At 47.9% G+C, this 20000-nt stretch overlaps 1 long non-coding RNA gene across 1 annotated transcript; it reads right to left on the reverse strand.

Annotated features, from left to right (window-relative positions):
• Positions 1 to 16127: 16127 nt before the first annotated feature.
• LOC115535355 (uncharacterized) lies at positions 16128 to 17445 on the reverse strand. The gene is made up of 2 exons (XR_003974484.1): positions 16947 to 17445; positions 16128 to 16270 (listed from the first exon to the last, which is right to left on the reverse strand). It is a non-coding gene; the product is annotated as an uncharacterized LOC115535355 (long non-coding RNA).
• Between the last annotated feature and the right edge of the window lie 2555 nt (positions 17446 to 20000).

The raw sequence follows: 20000 nt of genomic DNA on the forward strand, positions 1-20000 counted from the left end.
CATGTACAGTGTGTGCGCAAGCATGTGTGCGTAGGCTGTGTATGCATGTGTATGAAATGAGTGTGCGCACGAATGCATGCAAGTATGTATGCATGCATGTATGTGTGTATGTGCGTGCATGTGTGTGTGTATGTGCGTGCATGTGTGTGTGTGTGTATGTGTGTGTGCATGCGTTCATGCGTGTCCTACACTAAGTATGTATGCACGTGTGTGCAAAGCGAGTGGGTTCTTTTAAGATCCACTCAGAGTTTCCTATCTTTCTTGGTACTGAGTACGGTGTCCTGCCGTGTGCTGCAACAGAATCTCCCCCCTACCCCCCCCCCCCCCCCCCCCTTCCCATGACAGCGACTGGCCCTCATGATCCACATCATCCACCAGTGTGTCGATCACGTTCCCCCCCCCACCTCCCCCTCCTCACAGGGTACCGCCGCTCTTGGCTTCTCTCTTCTCTCTCGTCGAGGGCCTTGGCTCCCAGTGAGCCATAGTCAATTTGCGATCAACCGTATAATCAGAGCGTCTGATTCGCTCCAGAGCCATGAAATGACTTTGAGGCTGCTGCCATGTTTTTACCTTTTCTACCACCATTGGATCATCGCCTTTAGCCAAATACCAGTGCATACATCTCTTACCGGGGGGGAATCAAACCCTCAACCCTGGCAGCCTACCAGTAGTCCTACTGGAGCCAAGTCCTCTACCTGCTCCTTGATAACCTAATTTACTGTAAGTGGCTTTGGATAAAGCATGCCTCAAACTACTAATCAGTTTAACCGTTTGGCATCCGAAGAGATAAGGCTCCTTCCTCCAGGGGTGATCCTGGGGGCCTATGGCCGGGCCCTTCAGGGTTAGGAGGAGGACCAGGGCCCTCCGATGGATCAGGTCCATTTCAGTCCCAGACTTTTGCCCGCACACGTGACAATCTTCAAAGGGTCTGGAGGAACCAGGCGGCGCAACGCCCAGACCTCCGCGCTACGCTTTCATCTCCGGTCTGAGACTGCCCGGCTCCCCTGATCAGAGCCGGCAGACACACAGAGCACAAACCACGACGGGTGGGGGGCAGCGACTGTTTGGGTTGTGGTGAACGACTGTAAAGACCAAAGCAGAGTGCAAATTATATTCATAATACAACCCAAACAAGAGTCGTTTTAACGGACACAGAGCACGTTTGTAGTGGGGCTGTGTTTATTTGTTATTATGTATTTTTTGGTTCTCTTGGACCAGGAGAACCAAACTATTCAAATGTCTGCGTGTCTACATTATTTCCGTGTCCGAACAACGACAATGTGTTTTGCGTTAAAAAGTGGTTAACCGGAATCTAGATAGATAGATAGTTGAATCCCCCGTAGGAGAAATTACGGTAACTGAGCAGTGGTTGTTTATAGGAAGATGGAAGAACTGGTTGTGACTTCATATGAATCCACAAATAGACTTCAATGACCTAATATGTTTCCATAAATTCACAGCAAAACTCCCCTGGAAACAGATCACCCTTCATGTTTTTCCTGGGAAGGCCAGGAAATGGCCAATCAGCTCCCAGGACGGGCAGAGCCGGTTCCGCCGGTGTGGAAAGGACCTTAATTCCATCCGTCAATATTTGCATGGCAGAGTTCACCGGCCCTGGCTCCCATCACGTTAACACGGTGTGATTAGCTGGGAAGACACTTATCAGTGCTGGGGGGTGGGGGTGGAGGGGGTACTTACAGATGTCAGAGGTTGCTGATAGGATGAACTATATAGAGGCCAATGGTAAACACAGTCGAAAATAGCCATTGATTTCAGGGCCACGGGTTGTGAACCCCCCAGTTCCTCTTGTGACGACCCCCTCCGAAAGTCCAAAAGTACTCCAACATGTCTAAATATTGATAACCTCCCTGAGATGCATCCTCTAATTAACAAGACCTGATCGATGGATACACTCTCCCCTGTTCAGACTGGCCCTCACGTCCTCTCTGATTACAGGTCATGTGACACGATTTGTTGTTGTCTATTTGCACTATTATGTTATTGTGTCATTATGTTACATGTTATATGTTGTGTGGTAAATATATTAATCGCACATTTGTTTGAGTATGAGGAAACGCAATTTCGGTCGTCTGTGTAACTTGATGCACGGTCTGTCTGACAATAAAGTTCACTTTGACTCTGGCTTTGACTAAACAATCGGCTTTTCACTCCGACCTTTCGCTCTCCCATCACCTGATGCGGCGTGATGCTTTTCCCGGTAGAGTACCACGCCAGTTCCACAAACGTAGAGTAGGACTAGTTCTCGGTATTCTCCCCCCATAGCTGCTGGGTCTCCCCTTTGTCCACCGTCATCAATGGCAGCTGAATGTCTCGCGAACGGCACTTTGTAACGTCACAACAGCAGGAGGCTATTTTTGTTTCCTAAGGCCATTATCACGTCGGGGGGGAGATAAGGAGGTGGTTCACCGCGGTGACATCTCGATCCCAGCGCTTTGCGTTGAGCAATATGAAGAATTTGCCGTGTGACGCGAAAGGTTTTGCATGGCGCGCATGAGAGCAGTGTTTAAGACAAATAAAAAAAGAAAGAAAAATAGTGACAGGCACTGTTGTTGTGTCAGGTGTCACAAACGTTTAAACTATTTTAAGTCACTGAGTCACCCGCCTTGCACGCTATGTGTCAAGGTATTCGTGACAAAACATCTAAGAAGGAATTATAACTTATTATTATAACTATTTTTGGACACCCCAAGAAGGAGGATGGTAAGGGAAAGTATACAGGAGTTAAATCGAACCATTAGGTCCAACTGCCGGGACATTAAGCTATCTTTAGTCTGTTTTTCAAGCTCCCAAACCGACCCAGCCAATCAGAGCTCGGAGCGGAGGGACTGAAGGCTTCGGCACGGAGGCCTGAGCCTTCGTAGGAAATATTGTGGAAAAGAAGATGAATGTAATGTAATTACAATGTCATGATATTATGTTCATCAGAACCATCCCATTAACTACGAGCACCACCCGCCCACACATGATTCTATAAAACAAGATTAGTTATGAGTTGGTGAGAGAGAGAGAGAGAGAGAGAGAGAGAGAGAGAGAGAGAGAGAGAGAGAGAGAGAGAGAGAGAGAGAGAGAGAGAGAGAGAGAGAGAGAGAGAGAGAGAGAGAGACAGAGAGACAGAGAGAGAGACAGAGACAGAGAGAGAGAGAGAGAGAGAGAGAGAGAGAGAGAGAGAGAGAGAGAGAGAGAGAGAGAGAGAGAGAGAGAGACAGAGAGAGAGAGAGAGAGAGAGAGAGAGAGAGAGAGAGAGAGAGAGAGAGAGAGAGAGACAGAGAGAGAGAGAGAGAGAGAGAGAGACAGAGACAGAGAGAGAGAGAGAGAGAGAGAGAGAGAGAGAGAGAGACAGAGAGAGAGAGAGAGAGAGAGGACAGAGACAGAGAGAGAGAGAGAGAGAGAGAGAGAGAGAGAGAGAGAGAGAGAGAGAGAGAGAGAGAGAGAGAGAGAGAGAGAGAGAGAGAGAGAGAGAGAGAGAGAGAGAGAGAGAGACAGAGACAGAGAGCCACACACACACTCACACACACACACACACACACACACACACACACACACACACACACACACAACGCTTTAGCATTCCACTGAGGGAGAGCGAGCACAAGACAGAGAAAGGTGAGAGGTCAGTTAGGGAAGAGGTGGTTAATAAGAAAGCGCAGTGTGGAGTCTGACTTTTGGCCAACTCATATCAACTGTGCCTGGGGGGGGGAGGCAAAAGGGCGATGTCATCACAGTGATAAGAAGAACGTTTGGGTAAAGGTTGACCCTGTGTGCTGCATGATTGTCACAAAGCCCCCTTAAAGTAAACCAAGGAACATAAACCTTCAGGCCAAAATAGGCTTACAAAACTCGAGGACTATCTGCTTATGAACCTAAAACTTTGATCATGTACCATTTGGGAATCGTTGGTTACTTCATTACCTCATCGTAGAACCGTGATGTGTTCTCATGCGAGCACTAACATAAACCACCTGCTCTGAAACGTCCTTCATCCCAACCCTGCTAAAGTGATTAACCACATGTTTAGAAAGGTATGGAGAAAGGCTTCCTCTGTGTGTTATCAGGCTCCTGGCAGCAATCCGGGACCTGACCGGGCCTGGGAAGCCATCCGAGGCTGTAATGGGGATGAATGGAGGACACTCAATGAGCTGCACCTGAGCGAGGAGACCGCTTTACAGGGGACTGATTCTGCAGAACACCCCCCGGGCCGGGCGTGAAGACAGACACTCTGTTTGGAAGGTGCAGAACGAAAGATTGATTTTCTCCTTTTCGACCCTTAAGGATTGATTTGTGAATCGGGAAAACGTTTTGATAAAATGAGGACAGAATGTACAGGTTTGTTGAGGACACCGTTCTGTTTGTGCCTCCGGACATAGCGTGTTGAATTAAACACAGTGTGTGTACAAGATGTGGGACACGTTTCCTCTACGAGCTGAGGAAGAATAAATCCTCATTTCTGATGGTTTGCAAAGGGCTTTAAATTCAAGAGTATTTTTATGTTGCTGCTATTCCATTGGTATCACCCACACACACACACACACACACACACACACACACACACACACACACACACACACACACACACACACACACACACACACACACACACATGTACATGCACACAAACATAAAGTCACACAAGGACGCTTCAGGGAGACATGTGTGTGCGTGTGTCTGTGTGAGATTGTGTGTAAGACATCATCCTTTTCATCAGGAAAGGTTATAGTCGTAATGACCTGTGTGTGTGTGTGTCTCTGTGTGCGTTTGTCTGTGTGTGTGCGTTTCGGTGCGTATGTGTGCGTATGTGTGAGACAGGGAAGGGCATCGCTGTAGTTCTGAGTGCAACAGATGCTCTCCAGTTTCATAACACATCAGTGTCCTTAATCCCAGATGGGGCTTCGCACACACACACACACACACACACACACACACACACACACACACACACTAGTGGAGGTTCAGACACTCATCACCAGGCCGCAAGGGCAGACAGACATTTATGAGCGCTTGTACTCAAGTAACTTTCCTCAAGTAGTGATGAGCTGTCTGTGCTTGAATACATTATACTTTTAATGACTTAAAAGTAGTGAAGCTCTGTAGTAGTTGAGATTCAAGATTGTTTATTGTCATATACACAACAATGAAATAATTAGTCCCTGGCAAGGAAATTGATGAGTCTCAGGCTCCTTCAACAGGGCAATATAAAAATGTAAAAAAGAAAAGTAAACACAAGTGAAGAGAAACACAAGAGAAACACAAGTAAGAGATATCATACAATGAGCATGAGTTATCATATAGAACCGCAAGAATAACTGTCTTTGTAATCCTTCTTTGGACATGCACTTCAATAGACAGTCATTCTTGTGAAGATCTGGACTTAAAGAGACAAGCTGGGATGGGTGGGTTAGGTCGGTTTGGGGGGGAAGGTATTTTTGCTCATTATTTGAACGTTAACCCTTTTTGGTTGAAAATATTGTGTCAAATATGAGTAGCATTTTATATAAGAATTTAAAATGTTGTTAAAAAAAATAAGTTACATTTCTTCATGTCCATTATGCCATATTGTTAATAAAAATATTAAACAAAATAATCACTGTCTTGACATTCGCGCACTCGCTTTCCATTCAGATTAGTTCAGGGTGAAAACACTAAACAGTAGTAATAGTGACATCACTGGTAATTATGTTGTAGGATCATTCACGGTGGGGGGTTGGGGGAGGGGGGAAAGTGTGGGAGGGAGTGTGAGGCTGAGAGGACAGGTTTCCAGGGGGTAGATGCAAATAGGAGCCTGTGGAAGAACCAAGCTGAAGAACCGGCTGACGCTGTTCCAACACCCCGGGTGGGATGAGCACGTTCTGCAGGTAGAGTGTCATGGACTCTCGGCGTGGAAACATGCAAATCATTATAAGTGTGTAAGCATGCTTCTGTGTGTGTGCTAGTGTGTGTGTGTGTGTGTGTGTGTGTGTGTGTGTGTGTGTGTGTGTGTGTGTGTGTGTGTGTGTGTGTGTGTGTGTGTGTGTGTGTGTGTGTGTGTGTGTGTGTGGGTGTGTGTGTATGAGTCATTGAGTGAGTGAGATGGAGAGAGTGAGAGAGAGAGAGAGAGAGAGAGAGAGAGAGAGAGAGAGAGAGAGAGAGAGAGAGAGAGAGAGAGAGAGAGAGAGAGAGAGAGAGAGAGAGAGAGAGAGAGAGAATGTGTTCCTATGCTCTGTACTATTGGGTGGCATATAGTGAGTTTTCGGTTGTTAATTTGCTTTGTGGCGATGCGTAAGACAAGACCAGGTCATCCTAACTCAATAATAATACAAATACAGCTGGGGACATCAACAGACACCAACAGACTGACTGAGTAATCCATGGCTCCTCCATTCCTGCCCCATGACACACGCAGAGTCACTGATATTCAGAATGTGATGGACGAATATCATCTGTCACCCTCAATCATTCCTATGACACCTATTATAAATAGTACTTAACATTGTGTAGCATCTTATCATAGCTATGTTGTTGAACACAGGGAATGGGTTAACCTAGCAATTGTAAGTGCTCGGCACTTGGTTCTACGAATATATTTACTGTACCGGCAGCGATATATTGTTTCAAAGCGTCTGCTAAATATCCTAAATGTAAATGTGACCTAGATACAAATATAAATATCAAGTCAATTATTTGACTCTATCAGCAAGACAAGATTAGGGTCATGGGAGTGAAGACACACAGCGTGGCGGACAGAATGATTTCCTATACTTCACTGTACATAATCAAACCATAAGTAAACTTGGGTAAGGTCACATCCTCATGTTAGACACCAAATCAGAGCCTTGAAACTAAATCATAGGACGGACCGTGATTTATGTGAAGCCAGTAGCTCTGTGATGAAATGTTGGAGGTCGCCATTAATCGTCTAATGTGTTTACAATTCTAATGTAATTATCTGAGGCCTCTTCAAAGTGTTTGCCCAAGGCCACCAGGGACTGGATATAGAGCAGGGGAGGTATTACACACAATGTCCTTCCTCTCGCTCTCTCTCTTTCTCTACCTCTGTCTCCCTGTCTCTCTCCCCCTCTTTCTCCCTTCTCTCTCTCTCTCTCTCTCTCTCTCTCTCTCTCTCTCTCTCTCTCTCTCTCTCTCTCTCTCTCTCTCTCTCTCTCTCTCTCTCTCTCTCTCTCTCTCTCTCTCTCTCTCTCTCTCTCTCTCTCTCCATCCGGCTAGTAAGTTATGATGGATCCCCTGATCCATGAAGCCCGGCCTCTCCCTTCCTGGAGATGGCAAGAAGAAGAGGAAAAAGAGGAGGAGGAAGAAGAGATAAAATGATAGAGGGAGAAAGAGAAAAAAAGAGAGAGAGAGAAATGGGGAAGGGGTCATGGCAACGCATCCATGGGCTGGTTGCATCTGATTGGCCGCGGGGGGTACGTGGATGTGTGTGTTTTCTCTGTGTATGTGTGTTTGTATATGAGTGTGCATGTGTGTGTCTTGTGTCTTTGTATGTGTGTGTGTGTGTTAATGACTATGTATTTGTGTGTTTTGTCTGTGTGTGTGTGTGTGTGTGTGTGTATATGGCTGTGTATGTGCGTGTGTGTGTTGTGTCTGCGTGTGTGTGTGTGTGTGTGTGTGTGTGTGTGTGTGTGTGTGTGTGTGTGTGTGTGTGTGTGTGTGTGTGTGTGTGTGTGTGCGCGTATGTGTGTGTGTGTGTGTGTGCGTGTGTGTGTGCGTGTGTGTGTGTGTGTGTGTGTGTGTGTGTATATGACTGTGTATGTGTGTGCATATGATTGTATATGTGTGTTTTGTCTCTGTGTATGTGTGTCTTCTCTGTGTATGTGTGTCTTCTGTGTGCGGGTGTGTGTGTTTGTGTATGTGTATGACCATGCATGTCTGTGTGTCCTTGGGTCACATGGTATTTCTTTGCTCGGTTACAGAGAAGTTTACGTAAGCGTGGTACATAAGAAGTCCAATCAAGGCCCGGCTGACGTCGGCGGCTCTGTGAGGATTAGTTTGAATAAGAGAAAGGATTGATCATCATGAACCCGGAGGGGAAGCTCAGAGGCAGAGCGCAGACGACCGCGATCGGCGTTGGAATGCGGCCCTGTGAGTTCTTTAGTAATCGTCCACGAACAAAGAGAATGCCACTTCATTGTCCAGCCTCGGACGGAAGAATTCGCTTTGGGCCTCACGTCAAAGAAATGAAAACAGTGCATTACATAAAGATATGACGCATAGAACAAAATATACACGCTTGCTTTGGTTTGATTGCAGCAGTCCATCAGGGCAGGGTCACAGAATCACTCATAGGATGTTGATGAATCTAAAATACAAATTGTGCAAGTCAAGAAAGTCACGGTTTGTCGTAAAAACCCAATGTGGAAAATACGAAATTAGAAGGACTACACACGCAGAAGTCATGTAAATGATGTCATACAGTTTGCTCAACACACGCCACGTTTTAAGCTAACGTTGACGCGGTTCATGTGTGCATCGTACCGGTGTGCAGTCACATGACCAACGGGTGCTGCCCGTTCCTTCACTTCCCTGTAGGACCAGGTGACTCACATAGCGCTGGATCCCGCGGACATGTCCGTCGAAACAAAAGGTCGTCACCATGGAGACAGCGGAGGAGCTCCCTGTATACGTAGGTCAGCGACCCTGAGTGGGAGGTGGGCGGTGGGGGTCCGGGGGGGTGGTTTGATGTTGGCTGTGTGGGTCCCCCACCTGCGTGCCAGTAGCCTAGATACCCAAGATGCATCAGTACCCAACAGCCTACAGACCAGTTGGCACCTCCCGGGTAATCATTCACCGTGCACCGCAACAAGTGCACCTGAGGTTCAGGCTGGTTTGAATCATGGGAACATTGGCTCCTTTGTGTGATCTCTTGTCAGGTGGTGTAAATATTTATTTTATTTTACCTCATTTTGTTTTGTACACACAGATATGTATTTTTATGTTTTGGGATGCTTCACAAGGATTTTCCTGGCAGAATTAACAAGTGTTATCCTGTATTTGCTTAGGCCTATTGCCTCGTTAATTCACTTAACATAAATCTTTTTTTATGTGTGTGTCTGTGTGTGTGTGAGTGTGTGTGTGTGTCTGTAAGTGTATATGTGTGTGTGACTAGCACACCATCGATACCTGACCCCCAGCCCAATTTTGAGATGGAGCAGAAACCCACTATACACACACACACACACACACACACACTCACAAAACACACACACACACTCAACCCCCCCCCCCACACACACACACACACACACACACACACACACACACACACCGCTCTATCTTATTGCCCTACATTGCGTGTCCCGTGTGGATGTGTTCATCACCTCTGACCCGAATCAATAACTTAAAGAGCCTGCCTGAAACAAGACTGATGTCACCCCGTGACGTCACCCTGTGACGTCACCCCGTGACGTCACCCCGTGATTTCTCCTCGTGATGTCATGGCCTGCCGTGCTCGTGTCCTCACGACTTGTTTTGAGCGGATGAACATGTGATGTTTCCCGTCAAAGCCCTGTCAATGCCCTATTAAAGACACTTTGTGTACGATGACACACCCAGATGAACACACACACGAAGATCATAATGTGTGCACGGCGTTTACATGACTAAGGACGTGCAGCGGTGACGTGACCTGGATCGAGTCCATCCAGGTGTCTCAACCGAAGGGACTGAAGGCTCGGTTATGGCTCCACGTCGAGGCGACACAAGGGGGTTTACAGATCCATTACGTCCCTGCGGACCCTCCTTGCGTCCGCCGCACCGGCCTGACGTGCGCCTCTCAAAAATGTGCACCTTTCGTTCCCATTGGTCCGCTCGCTAAAACCCGACGAAGAGCCCACACAGGTTCACGGCGGCGTCGAAGCGTCTGCGGGGGGGGGGTCCTCGCGTTGCGTCGACGTGGGACCATAACTGAGCCTTAAATCGCCGCGCTGCAGCAAACGACAGTCTATACGTCCCATCATCGGACTGACGGCCTGGAGCCGACGGGTTCATCAGCCCGGTACCGTGTGACTGAGACCCCTCCTCCCGGCGGGGGTCACCGCTGAAACATCCCGGAGCCCCGAAACAAAAGCCTTGTTTTCCTCCTCCTGACCTCCTGGTCACCCCCCCCCCCCCGCGCCCGGACCCTCAGCAGAGACGGCACGGTACGCAGGACAACCATGTGGTTCCACGAGGGCTGAGGCCCCACAGTGACCCTGTGTGTGTGTGTGTCTGCGTTCGTGCGTGCGTGTGTGTGTGTGTGTGTGTGTGTGTGTGTGTGTACGTGCGTGCGTGCGTGCGTGCGTGCGTGCGTGCGTGGGCGTGTGTGTGTGTGTGTGTGTGTGTGTGTGTGTGTGTGCGTGCTTTCGTGGGTGTGTGTGTGTGTGTGTGTGTGTGTGTGTGTGTGTGTGTGTGTGTGTGTGTGTGTGTGTGTATGCGTGCTTTCGTGGATGTGTGTGTGTGTGTGTGTGTGTGTGTGTGTGTGTATGTGTGCGTGCGCTCCCGTGCGTCGGGGCGTGGCCCAGCCCAGCGATAGGGAGCGGGTGCAGGCCGGAGCGGAGTGTCCGGTTGCCAGGTTTTCCCCTGGTTAATAATGGAGAGGTGGATCCTATCACCAGGCCTCCTCTCCACAGCCCGGGGTCACCCTGATCAGCACCGGCTCCAGGGGCCTCGCTCTGCTGGCGGCCATCTTGGGGCGAGCTGAATGATTCGACCATTTATGGAGAACCATGAGAGGTTTTCTGGAACAGGTCCCTGGACTGTTCATGAAGCACTCTAAACTGGATACACACACGCTCCAATACCGGTGGACCTCTATGTATGTGTGTGTGTGTGTGTGTGTGTGTGTGTGTGTGTGTGTGTGTGTGTGTGTGTGTGTGTGTGTGTGTGTGTGTGTGTGTGTGTGTGTGTGTGTGTGTGTGTGTGTGTGGGGTGTGTTTATGTCTGTGTGTGTGTGCATGTGGGGGTCTTCCTGAATATCACATTATTACATAACAGCCTTTTCCCCTGGAGAGAGAGAGAGAGAGAGAGAGAGAGAGAGAGAGAGAGAGAGAGAGAGAGAGAGGGGAGAAAAAGGGAGAGAGGCAGAGATATCCTTTGATAATATTTAAAAAAGCCTTGCGAATGAAGCACTCAACGTTTAAATTAAATTGAGAGAGACAGCCAACAGAGACAGAGAGAGAGAGAGGAGGGGGAGAGAGAGAGGGAGGGGAGAGAGAGAGGGAGGGGAGAGAGAGAGATAGAAAGAGAGAGAGACAGAGTGAGAGAGGAAGAGAGAGAGAGAGAGAGAGAGAGAGAAGGGGAGACAGGGAAAAACAAGCCGTCCAAGCACATTTGGTGTTTTCGAACCTCAACACTTCCAGACACCTGCGGTTTGCAAGGCCATTACCAGGCTGAACATCCCATAATAATCACAACAGCACACAGTATTCATCTTCATGGGTGTGTGTTTGCGTTGCGATGACGGCGCTCCCTATGTTTAGGCCGGGCTGTCGGAGGCTGTTGATGAACAGCGCAGTGTGACGAACATTAGCTGAGACGGGCCGGGCGCACCATACAGCTAACAGAGAATTTAGATCTGGGTCTCCGGGTGCTTATGTAACTCTCTCTCTCATCCTCTCCCTCTCTCTCTCTCTCGCTTCTCCCTCTCTCCCTTCCTCTCAGCCTCTCCCTCTCTCGGTTTTCTCTCCCTTCCTCTCACCCTCTCCTTCTCCCTCTCGCTCTCTTTCTCCCTCTCTCTCTCTCTCTCTCTCTCTCTCTCTCTCTCTCTCTCTCTCTCTCTCCCTTCCTCCCTCCCTCTTTTCACCCTCTCTTGTCTCCCTCTCTGTCTCTCCGTCTCCGTCTCTCCGTCTCCGTCTCTCTCTCTTCTCTCTCTCTCTCTCTCTCTCTCTCTCTCTCTCTCTCTCTCTCTCTCTCTCTCTCTCTCTCTCTCTCTCTCTCTCTCTCTCTCCCTCTCTCTCTCTCTCTCTCTCTCTCTCTCTCTCTCTCTCTCTCTCTCTCTCTCCCTCTCTCTCAGTCCTTCCTTTAAGTAGGTCTCTCATGCTGGCATGAATCAGTCAATATCGCAATGCACCAAACTGTTTCAATACCTTAGTTTCTAGGCCAAGCCGTATCGACAGCAAGAGGTGACTCAACCGCAGACTGAAAGCCATAACAGAACCAGCATTACAGCTCAGCACAGAGTAGATCCACACAGGAAAACACACAAACACACACACATCAATCATCACGTGTACTCCCGCAAAATACAGGCGCACAGACAAATATCAACACTTGTACTTGTTCCAGCAACGGTCTATGATGATCCACAAATTCACTAATGCTTCAGTGTTAGCCATGTGTTTGCTAAGATGATTAGATGACCCTCCCACAAACACACACACACACTCGCTGTGGTGGTGGTTGTGCCGGTGGAGGTGGTAGTGATGTCGGTGGTGGTGGTGGAGGTTTTGATGGTGTTTGTGGTGGTGGTGGTGGTGTTGCTGGTGGTGGAGGGGGTGTTGGTTGTGGATGTGATGATGATGTTGGTGGTGGTACTGGTAGAAGTGGTAGTAGTAGTAGTAGTAGTAGTAGTAGTAGTAGTAGTAGTAGTAGTAGTAGTAATAATAATAATAATAATAATAAATGAAATTTATATAGCGCTTAATATGGTACTCTAAGACGCTTCTAGCAGTAGTAGTAGAAGTGTGGAGGTGATGGTGGAATTAGTGGTGGTGATGGTAGTGGTAGTAGTAGTGTGGTGGTGGAGGTGGTGGTAGTAGTGGTAGTAGTAGTAGTGTGGTGGTGGAGGTGGTGGTGGAGGTGGTGGTAGTAGTGGTAGTAGTAGTGTGGTGGTGGTAGTAGTGGTAGTAGTAGTGTAGTGGTGGAGGTGGTGGTAGTAGTGGTAGTAGTAGTGGTGGTGGTGGAGGTGGTGGTAGTAGTGGTAGTAGTAGTGTGGTGGTGGTGGTAGTAGTGGTAGTAGTAGTGTGGTGGTGGAGGTGGTGGTAGTGGTAGTAGTCGTGTGATGGTGGAGGTGGTGGTGGAGGTGGTGGTAGTAGTGGTAGTAGTGGTAGTAGTAGTGTGGTGGTTGAGGTGGTGGTGGAGGTGGTGGTAGTAGTGGTAGTAGTAGTGTGGTGTTGGGGGTGGTGATGGTGGAGGTGGTGGTAGTAGTGGTAGTAGTAGTGTGGTGGTGGAGGTGGTGGTAGTAGTAGTAGTAGTGTGGTGGTGGTGGTGGTGGTGGAGGTGGTGGTGGAGGTGGTGGTGGAGTGGTGGTGGTAGTGGTGGTAGTATTGTGGTGGTAGTATTGTGGTGGTGGAGGTGGTGGTGGAGGTGGTAGTGATGGTGGTGGAGGTGGTGGTGGAGGTGGTGGTAGTAGTGGTAGTAGTAGTGTGGTGGTGGAGGGTGGTGGTAGTAGTAGTAGTGTGGTGGTGGTGGTGGTGGTGGAGGTGGTGGTGGAGGTGGTGGTGGAGGTGGTGGTGGTAGTGGTGGTAGTATTGTGGTGGTAGTATTGTGGTGGTGGAGGTGGTGGTGGAGGTGGTAGTGATGGTGGTGGAGGTGGTGGTGGTAGTGGTAGTAGTGTGGTGGTAGTAGTGTGGTGGTGGAGGTGGTGGTGTTGCTGGAGGTGGTGTTAGGGGGGTGCTGGTTTAGAGCAGGCCTGTGCTGTGTGACCCTACGGCCCTGGGAGCCAAACAACCAAACTCAACTCCATCCATTCAGCTTCTGGTCCGCTTCACTACACATACCGTAGGGTGAGGAATGTAGAGGTCCTGCACACACACTCACACAGGCACATGGTGGGTACCCCCCCTCACACACACACACACACACACACACACACACACACACACACACACACACACACACACACACACACACACACACACACACACACAGACACAGGCATTCACACATCACATGACTGCATACACACAAATACAGTCAAACATGTGTGGCCCCATGGCCCCATGTAATCGCGCGTGTGTGTGATTACATCTGCATGGGGCCACAATACAACAGCAACAACGTGTTCAAACGCTCCCTCACACACATACACGCAAACACACACACATACACACACACACACACACATGCGTCCTGTGATATGTTTAGACCCATGCAACCACAGACACACACACTAGTTAGACGCACACACACAAACACTGACACGTGAAATACACAAAGACTAGAAACACCTTTCAGAGCATTTGAATAAACACACACACACACACACACACACACACACACACACACACACACACACACACACACACACACACACACACACACACACACACACACACACACACACACACACCACGCCAGGGGGGGGGGTGGTGGGCTGGATTATCCGCCACAGTAACATTAATCCGGTGTTTTCCAAACAGATCGTTTGTAATCCAGGTTATCTAACGGGGGGGGGCGAGCGAGACGCCCAACGCCCCGCTCTCTGGTGTCAGGTGACCGTTCTCTGTTACGTACTCTTTTTCTAACCATTGGCCACCCAAAGCGCTTTACAATAATGCCTCACAGTCGCCGTTCACGCACACATTCACACACCGACGGCGGAGTCAACCATGCCAGGCGACAGCCGGCTCGTCAGGGAGCTAACAGTCAGGGGTTAGGTTGTCTTGCTCAAGGACACCTCGACACTCGACAGCTAGGAGGAGCCGGGGATCGAACCAACAACCTTCAGGTTACCAGCCAACCCACTCTACCTCCTGAGGTACTGCCGCCTCTCGCCCTCTCTCCCTGGGGACCGGCTGGCCGAGATATAATCCCCTTCATTCGGTATGCCATCACAGCGTTGGAGCTCCGGCCCGCTTAGGGTGGGCTCGGGTGGGCCGCAGGGTTAGTTTCGTCCTTCGTACGATGATGCATAGAAAAATCGGGGACGTCGCGTCGTCGTGGTAACAGAGAAGACCGGAGATAAGAGGCGCAAACACGCACGTGCACAAACACACGCAAGAACAGAAACACATGCACACACAAACACACGCAAAAACACACACACGCAAAGAAACGCACACACACACAAACACACACACACACACACACACATCGTTAACCATTTACCAATTCAGTGTGCGTCACTACGATTTAGACGGAATTTTGATAGAAGTCATCAAGGAGCAGTTAGGACAACCTTTTCAACCTTTCAACTGGGAGTGGAACACTATCACTCTAGTATCCTGCTCTAAACACAAACACACGCACACACGCGCACACACACACACACACACACACACACACACACACACATAGAGATACACATACACACAACACCACACACACACACACACACACTATCTCTCACACTCTCTGTGGTAATAAGCTACCCCTGGTCTGGCTCTCTGCTTAAGGACTAACAGGTCAGGTCTATCAGTCCATCTGTTTCCTGTGCGAGACGGTGGAGGGAATCATGACCTTCTGAATTGCTCTGGGGTGAGCAGTGGCACTTGGCTTGGAGTTGGTTGGACGTGGGTCTGTGAAGGAGTTTGTTTCGACAGAAGAAGAAGTTAAAGGAAGTATGTCATACAGCAGCCAGGTGTGGGTGGGAGCTGTGTGCACACATAGTAAAATACATTGCTTCACCTATTCCCGATAGCATGCAAAAATAATCCTATGCCAATTTAACCGACCTAGTTTTCCATCGTTGTGAAAAATGTAATGAAACCAAATAGAGCTGTCAGGTTTTTGTTTTCTTTGGCAGCTTCCTCATTTCTTATATCTAGGTAGAAGCACATTTTGCAAGTCGACCACAGGGAGAAAGATTGTTCCATTGATAAAAACTACAATCCAACAAATGGAGACCGGAAAAAAACGGAAGATCTGCCGGTTGACCTCCCCGCCTGAGGCTAGCATGAGTTGACAGTTTTCCTTCACACGGTTCTTAAGACTCCGGCTTTGTTTACCTGAGTCTGTTTCTATTAATATCCCCGCAGTAAGCCTGCCGCCATGTCTTCGAATCCTTCTGTCCATGACCTTCCACCGCGGCTGCGTTACCGAACACGCTCCATAACCCGTGTACAACATATGCTCAATCAGATGTATTAGATCTCTGATTAGACAGACTGTAGCGACAGCTTTCCAATAAAGGCCGCTAAGAGGCTTACGTGGGCTGCGTGCAGATACGCGTCGTTCCAAACAAACCCAAGTCCAGAGGTGAATATAGTTTGAAAGTTTATTTCACTGAAAAGACGGACCAACACCGCGTTCACACTGTACACGTCCATCGACGGATCTCATTGGCTTTTTCATGGGCCGCTCTCGAAGTGCATTGTGGGTCAATCCGTTCTGTCGACTCCGTTGCCTGTGTCAAAAAGTTGAGAAATGTTCAACCTTTCAGATCCACCCTCCGTCATCCATCGACGGACGTGTACAGTGTGAACGCAGCGTAACAACTGATGAATGGAAACCTGAGGATGGTAATGAAATCAACTCAATTACAATTATGGCATTTAGCAGACGCTTTTATCCAAAACAACTTACATCGGTTAATAGACACATTGACACACTGACGGCAGTCAACCGTGCAAGGCGACAGCCAGCTCGTCAGGAGCAGTTAGGTTTAACTGTCTGGGGATTGAGCTAGCAACCTTTTGGTTACATGACAACTGCTATACCTCCTGAGCTAAGCCGACCCACTCACAGAACTCAATAAAAGATCAAGGTGATGACAATGACGATGTAAACAGAAAATATCAGGAGCGCCACTGACCCCTTTGTCCATAACTCCCGCCCATCCCAATGCCCGGGTATGTAGATTAAACCCCGCCCATGTGTCAATCAAACGGAAGTCACATGATCCACAAACAGCCTGAGCAACCAATCAAAATAAACCAATGAACAAAGTAGACTAAATATACATTTTGGCCCCTACACAGACATATAAACCAGTTCCAACCCGTTACCAGATGGGCTGGACCCAATGTGCTGCTCATCAGCAGGTCTCAAACTGTTCAGACCATGTGGAGTATGTTTCCAACCTGATTGTAGAAGATGATCAATATCCTCTGGTAAAAACGTTCTTTAGAACCAGGGAGGAACATTGTGGAAGGAGGGATACCTCTTCTGTATTCCTTCTCCAGGTTTCTTCACCTTTAGATTCTGGGTCCTGTCTCTATCGAAGGCTATGGGTTCGGGTAAATGTCGTATCATGTTTTGCCTGCGAGGCCCTTTTAGAGTGTAGCTGTTTAACTGTAAGTGCTGCACAATTTAGTTTGACTCGACTTGAGGTCTGCCGTTTCCTTCATTCACTTCCGTTTTACCGAAGACCTCACCCCCTTTGATGACAATCTAGGTCGCCAGAACACTAAGAACGACACGACAGGATTTGCTAGCCGTTAGCCACTAGCTGTTAGCCGTGAGCCGCCAGTGTGAGAAAAACCAACCCCCGTCCCTCAAGTCTCTCTCCTCCTCCACCACCGTGAGCTGATAATCAGGGTTAAAGATAGCTACAGGCCAGCACAGAGCTTTCTAAAAGAGGACAGGCACACAGTGAGACTCAGCATGTCCTCGTCCCTCCTCCTCCTCCTCCTCCTCCTCCTCCTCCTCCTCCTCTTCACACCTGGACGCCGGGTGCCGATGCGATTCCACCCTGGCCCCAAAGGAAGACACGACGACCAGGGAGGACGCCACCTGGGCTTTTGTCGTTTGTTGGGGTTTTTTTAAACAGAGAAACTCAGTTTCATGTCCCTTACCAAGCAAAACGAAAACACACACTAGGGCTTTGACTTTTGGCCAAAAATCATATTCGAAGTTCGTTTGTTTATTAATATTAGTATTCGAATATATTCGAATATCTATTAATAATATTTTGACCATTAAATGCCTTCAGTAATACCTGGGCTGAATCCGAATACTTAGTACATACTATTTATGTTCAGTGTCTACTACTTGATGCTCAGCTATGCGTAGAACGCCTAGAACGGTCTACAGCTATGCGTAGAACGCCTCTGAACTCTTCCGAACACCGCCGTAACTCCACCGGATGTTTGGAGATGACGTGTCTCCCCTCAGATGCCGGCAAAATTACCTTGATAAGTTACCTGTTTTCCGTCTTGTCATCGTTGCTATTAAATTAAAAATGTCTCTTTTTACTTAATAACTTACTTTACTACTCTTTTTAATGTCTCTTTTTTTCGCCGCTTTCTATCACGTCTTTCTAAGCCGCTGTTGGTAGTGTCGGGTCAGCCCTCTCTTCTTCGTTCGTTACCAGACTCATAGTCTGGTAACGTAGTGACCTACCGTTGTATACTGTGGCGGTAGTACGCATTCGGAAACGTTTTCCGTACTACACAATGCACACTGAGCATTCGGACGCGCTATATTTGTGGCGTACTACAAAATGCATACTACAAGTATGAGTATTCGGATTCAGCCCTGGATTGGGCTTTGCGAGGTTTGTTTACAGGCGTTGCTGTGGTTACCGGTCTTGCGTGTTCCAACGGTTTATTATGTTTCTAATAAATCGCTGTCTAATCAATACTTCATTCACTGCCTCTTCCGTGGTCATTACAATATTATGAATAGACTGCATGGGTTCTCCGACGTCTCTCCCTCTTGGCCTGCCCATAACAGGTTTGAATATTAAGGGCTGCCTAATATTCGTTCGAATTTTGATTTATTTTTTTGATATTCGAATTATATTCGAATCACGAAGTTCGAAGTCAAAGCCCTAACACACACACACACACACACACACACACACACACACACACACACACACACACACACACACACACACACACACACACACACACACACCAGCCAATTGAGAGCAGCAGGACATTTAATGATATAATAAAGTTAAGAAACAATAATTGAACTTTGAACTCTATTCATGTGAGGGGGCTGGATCCTCAACATCCACAGCCTGTCTCTGGGCCTCCCTGAGCGGGTTGTCCCCGTACCCCTGCCGATGACATGGATCTGAATTCACCGTGAGGCAATTTGGGTAAAAACCTCTGCCAAATAGTATTCCATTCTCCAAAAGCGATAGTATTTATATATGTGTGTATTAGGGACGGAAATCTGCAGTAAACATTACGAACCTGTGATACAATGCAGAAATATAGCATTATATAGTAGTGATTCCTTGGTTATTATTTTACTGGGTTTAGTGTTGGGGTTCTGCTTCTACAACTCAGCTTATATGAATAAGTGAATAAGGAATGTAGGTGATAGCAGAATGACTATTTAAAACTTTATAGCCAGAACTGCAGAAACGAAAAAATACAGATCCTCCTATGACACGATTGTTCCACCGTGCCCAAAGCACGTCCGTAGTACGTCCGGGGATCCTACTCGTGAAGTGCTCATAACACGGCACATGAAGCACAACAAGTTACCAACACAGGACACAGGGACAGGGACGTGACTCAGCCAACCAGGGCCCCGGGCTCCACGCTCAGAAGGTGATTCATATGCAGTACCAAGGGCCCTCAGCGGGGGTGTAGCTGGGGCCAATCGTCACCACCAGCGTCCTCTCCATCACACGCGCGTCTGGTCGTTCAACGTGAGTTCGGCACTGCCTCTCTCCACTGCCTCGCTCTCAGACCTGAGTATAAAAACCTTCGCTTCGCCATGAGCCGTTTCATTCTGAAGGATCCTCTTCTTCCATATCACGATACAGAAAGTGTTGCTGTTTTTTATATACTGTGTTCAGTTATATACTCATTGATATTTAGGTTTCTTTCTTGATTCTATGCTTGAGTTCTCAAGAATAGCAGCTTCTATGCCTATCTTTCTATCTATTTATGTATGTATGTATGTATGCATCAATTTATCTAGACCTTCCGTCTCTTCGTCCTTCAGGTTATCTATCTATCTATTTAGCTATCCATCTATTTAGCTAGGTATGTACTGTATGTATGTACTGTATGTATGTACTGTATGTATGTATGTATGTATGTATGTATGTATGTATGTATGTATGTATGTATGTATGTATGTATGTATGTATGTATGTATGTATGTATGTATGTATGCATCATTCTGTCTTTCCGTCTGTCAGTCCATCTATCTACCATCCCACATTT

This window comes from Gadus morhua, chromosome 22 (genome assembly GCF_902167405.1).
Source record: "Gadus morhua chromosome 22, gadMor3.0, whole genome shotgun sequence".
Classification (NCBI taxonomy): Eukaryota; Metazoa; Chordata; class Actinopteri; order Gadiformes; family Gadidae; genus Gadus; species Gadus morhua.